Source organism: Monodon monoceros, unplaced genomic scaffold, assembly GCF_005190385.1.
Source record: "Monodon monoceros isolate NGI ecotype Baffin Bay Population unplaced genomic scaffold, NGI_Narwhal_1 Super_Scaffold_21, whole genome shotgun sequence".
In the NCBI taxonomy this organism is placed as follows: Eukaryota; Metazoa; Chordata; class Mammalia; order Artiodactyla; family Monodontidae; genus Monodon; species Monodon monoceros.
In genome coordinates, this window is record NW_021703778.1 from 32,450,071 (window position 1) to 32,454,924 (window position 4,854).

Genomic DNA, 4,854 nt, shown 5'->3' on the forward strand with positions numbered 1-4,854 from the left:
CGTCATCTGTTCTTGTGTAAGCACAACATTGACATAATTTTTTCAACCCTGAGACGTTAGGCGTTCCTCGCCCTGAAGTAAATGAATGATAGCTTACTTGGGCAGAAGCCTGAGCTAGTGAAATCATACCATGGAGGATGGTGAAGAGAGAATTCACCCAGCTTCTTTAATGTCATCCTGCCACTCACAAACGTCACTGAGTTCCCAGCTTGAGTCATTAAAGAAAAGTGATTAAACATGAGTCACGGCACTTCTGCAAAAGCAATTACTATCTTGACACCTAAACACAGAAAGAGGTCTCTGACGAGACCTTGGAGAACGTTAGAGAGACTATACCATGCTGGGTATAAGAATGCTTTTTAGTTTTATGATAAAATATTAATTCAGACCCACAAATCCAAAGTTTGCATACAGATGGACTGGACCTGGATTGAATTTTGCCTAAGTATTCTGAAAAAGTGAATTAAGGAAACAATATAAGTAATCTTTTTTTTTTTTTTTTTTTGCGGTACGCGGGCCTCTCACTGTTGTGGCCTCTCCCGTTGCGGAGCACAGGCTCCGGACGCGCAGGCTCAGCGGCCATGGCTCACGGGCCCAACCGCTCCGCGGAATGTGGGATCTTCCCGGGCCGGGGCACAAATCCGTGTCCCCTGCATCGGCAGGCGGACTCTCAACCACTGCGCCACCAGGGAAGCCCCAATCTTTTTTTTTTTTTTATTGTCACTTTCAATTTTATTCATCGCTAAAAGGATGGTAGTTGGAGTCCCAGGGATGCCCCCACGGCACTGGCGTGAAATAGCAATGCTTTCTTCTCAATAGCTTCACTATCCCGCTTTGACACAGCTGCCAAGAACCACGTGATGGTAAGAATTACCCACCAAACACTGCCAGCCATAGTAAAATAAATAGAGTACCACTAAAAGCATGGTACAGGCTTTATTATGAGATCCTGGTGTCACTGTGGAAGCCTTATACTGTGCAGGGCTAGATGCATTGCAGGCTACTCGGTCCTCAAGCAAAAACACAATCAAGAAAATTAATGATACCATCATGTAGCAGACTGCATAAAATATAATAGGTCTTTCAGGATAATGGAATCTTGTGACATCAATCAAAAAAGTTAAAAAAGTAAATAATGTGGCAGAGAGGCAAATGAGTGAAATCAATCCTATGAAATACGGAGCAAATGAAAGTTCTTCTCTCCTAAAGTATATATTTGGACAAGGAGATGAACAATCACACACGTGTGAAAAAGAATAGCCAAGATCAGGATCAATTTTCAACTCTCAGGGACACCAAACACCGTGGTCCCTCTGCACTGCCACTGGGGCTCCTTCAGTAGGATCTCCAGCTAAATTCACATCCACAAGTCGAGGATACGGTTCATCACAATCTGGGAACCTACTGCATTCCATATCTTCAGGCCAAGGGACACCAAACATCTCCACGAGCTTCAAACACTCTCTGTAAGCCCTCTGACAGAGCCTAGGGCGGGGAAGTGTGACATGTCCGTATTCCATACAAATAGAAGCATCGAGTGCACAAATGACCGGAAATCTCGAGAGCAACCCAAGTTCACCCTAGGGTGGAATGGCTTCATCGCTAAAGCTGCTGTCTGTTGGTCATAATGTTCAGAAGATCAGGCATGGAGGTGGTATTATAAGGCAAATCTTGGCACATCCTCAAGGTAATAGGTTCACAGGAAAACAAACTGTGTCCACCTATATGCCCCACACACAAAGTCAAGGGCCACAGAATGAAGACGATCCAACTCATAGCCATGCTTCCTCGACTGAATGAGATTCAGATGATCAGGCCTCCTCACTATGTATTTTAGATCTTTATACGCTTGCAGGCCTCAGCTTGTAAGTACTTCTATCTTACTGTTAAGTTCTTCAAACAGATCCTCTTTGCACCATCAGAGGTTTGTTAACCTGGTCTCACAAAAGGCATTTGTTTTTGGTTTCACAATATGGGAAAATGACATCGTCTTGCCTCTTCTTTTCATTTTATTACATAGGGCACCACTTGGCCCACATATCAAGTTGATCACCCACGTTCGCAAACAACAGATTCCATCTTAGGAGAAGAGCTATTTCTTCCTTTGACTGAAATATCTCACACCTCGGGGCCAGGCTCCTGGGGGCCTGCAGTGCCGGCCGGGGGGTGGCCGCGGGTCCATCACGTACATGGAGAGAACGAGGACCGCCGGCGAGCACGCACGGACCAATATAGCTAATCTTGTAGAAGAAAATGTTTATTCTCCCTAAGAGGACAAATCAATTGCAATATGCCATTGTAAGTCATTTTAATCCTATATTAATTTAGAGTCCTCCCCCCAGATACTAGCAAAAGTCAATACTTGGTTAATATTGGATGTACCTTTTTAAAAAGCATATACACCACTTCCTTCCTCTAGAATTCAGGCTTGGCCATAGCTGCCCTTGGCTTTCTCCAGGCTGAGCCTGAATTATTGAGATTTTGCTGTACCTGGAATTGGTTTATGCCTTCACTACTCCTTGTAACGGAAAGAAGAGGGAGAAGGTACATATGACGTCACATAGAAGTGATAGTGTCTTATGTGAAAAATATACCCGTATCCAAAATCAGGAAAACTTTGGAGTTCCTGGCTGGAACCAGCCACCGCGCTTCAACCCACACAAACACTGTTGCTTTCCTGTCTCAAAATCGACTTCAACTTGTAGCAGTTTTTGAAATTCCCTGAAGATTCATTACATCCTGGACATAAAATTATCATTAGGAATCAGTGGTGCGAGTGTGGCTAATTACAATACAGCTTCCTTCCCTTTGTCAAGGAAAGCACTTAATCAATGATTCCTGATAAGTTACTGAGTGGTTATCCTGCTAATAGAAGAACATGTGCGTGGTATTTTTATGCTGGTTATGCAGTCATGTTCTCCATTTTAATGATTCTTGTATACTTTCAGAAGTCCCAGTGAGGGAGCCTTTCCTAGCTCATTTTCTCTGGGACCGATGCTGTTTGATCTGGGTGTCTCAGCCAGTCTAAACAGCATTTTGTTGTTTTATCATTAAAGTTCAGTTTTCTCATTAGCAATGTATGTGTGACCTGTATACTTCTTTCTGATCCAATCTTTTTTCTACCCTTCGGTTTATTCATTTATTTAGTTAGTCAACTGGTATTTATGAAGCAACTTGAATGTGCCAGGGCAGTGGCTCATGGCTGAAATATTGTCCCCAGAAGGGACAATGTCTTGTACGTACTACATGCTTAATAAATATTTGTTGAGTGGATGTGTGAACAAATGAATTCATGGAAGTCTTAGACCTGATGTCTTGGGACTTCTATTCTAATGGATAGCAATCGCTTGCAAATACATAAAATAATTTCAAACAACAATAGGCGTAATGAAGAAAGATTTTCAGCTTAGGAGCAGAGGTACTGCTTGAGTTAGGGTAGCCAGGGAAGGCTCCCCCCAGGATGTGGTGCATGGAGGACTGAAGATGAACATTTCTGCCAGAGGGAACTTGCAGAGCGAAGGAAAGCCGGGGTAGCTTGAACTCAGTGAACTGGACAAGGGAATTTGGTATGAGGAGAAATTGGTGATGTAGGCAGAGGCTAGGTGATGTAGGGACTTATCAGCCACAATAAGGATGTTCGGTTTTATTTTCAATATAATGGGCAGCTTCTGGAAGACTGCAAGCAGGGAGATGACATAACCCATCATCTGACTTATACTTTTAGGAGCTTGCTCTGCCTACAGTGTGGAGAATGGACCACAGGGAAGCAAGGCTGGAAACCAGGACATTGGTCAGGAGGTAGTTGCAGTGATTCTAGGGGGAGATGCTGGTGGCTGGGCCAGCGTGAGGCAGTGGATTTAGAAAGGACTGAGCTTGTGTTTGTAGGTGCAGCCAACCAGACTTGCTGACGAGGGGTGAGAGAATGACACAAGTTGATCAGGGATGACTTTTGGATTTTTGGCTTGAGGAACAGGGTAAGTGTCGGTACTGTTTAATTTATTGGAGAAGACTTTCGAAAGAACAGCTTGGGGATAGGGAATGGTATCTGAGGCTCTATTTGGGGCATGTTCCATCTGAGGTTTTTGTCATCTGGTCTCTAGAGGATGAAATTTGACATGCGAGATTCAGTTGTTTGACTCCTGCCTACCTCTCCCATCACTTTCTATACTGAAGTGTTTCATGCGCTAGATACCCCACATAGCCTGCCTGCCATCTCAAACGCCTCTTCTCCGCCTGGACAATGCACCTTGAAAACCCTACTCAGTATCGTGTTCTCTAGGAAGTCTTCTGTATCAGTCAGTTTAGACCATGATATGCTGCACTAACAAGCAATCCCCAAACCTCAGCTGCCTATAACAACAAAGGTTCGTTTATGTCCTGTGTTGCACGTTCATCACGAATCAGTGCAGCTAGATTTCAGTTCTTCTTCATTACAGGACCCAGGCTGAATGAGCAGCCCCATATCTGGGACATACCTGTCTCCTGACAGAGGGGAAGAGAAAGATAGCAGGAGTACATAATGGCTCTTAGGGCTTCTGCTCCAAAGTGACACACCATTTACATTTCATTGCCAGGTCAAGTCACAAGGCCCAGCCTGATTTTAATGGGGTGGAAAAATCGACTTCTTGCTTGAGGAAAACCTAAGGAGGGAGGAGTCTAGTAGCAAAGGGCAGTGGTTATTCTAAAAATAATAATAATAATGAACACAGTGCTAATTAGCATAGGAGCATGGTAGACATGCAAATTCTCAGGTCCCACCCCAGATCTACTGCAAGAGAAAACCTCAGAGGTAGGGGGGAAGGATGGAGGTCCAGTATTCTGTAATTTGACCAGTCCTCCAGGTGATTCTAATTC

The 4,854-nt window shown here is 44.0% G+C and overlaps 1 pseudogene; it reads right to left on the bottom strand.

Moving 5' to 3' along the window:
• Positions 1–719: 719 nt before the first annotated feature.
• On the bottom strand, positions 720–1,782 carry LOC114903799 (annotated as a pseudogene).
• Positions 1,783–4,854: the final 3,072 nt, after the last annotated feature.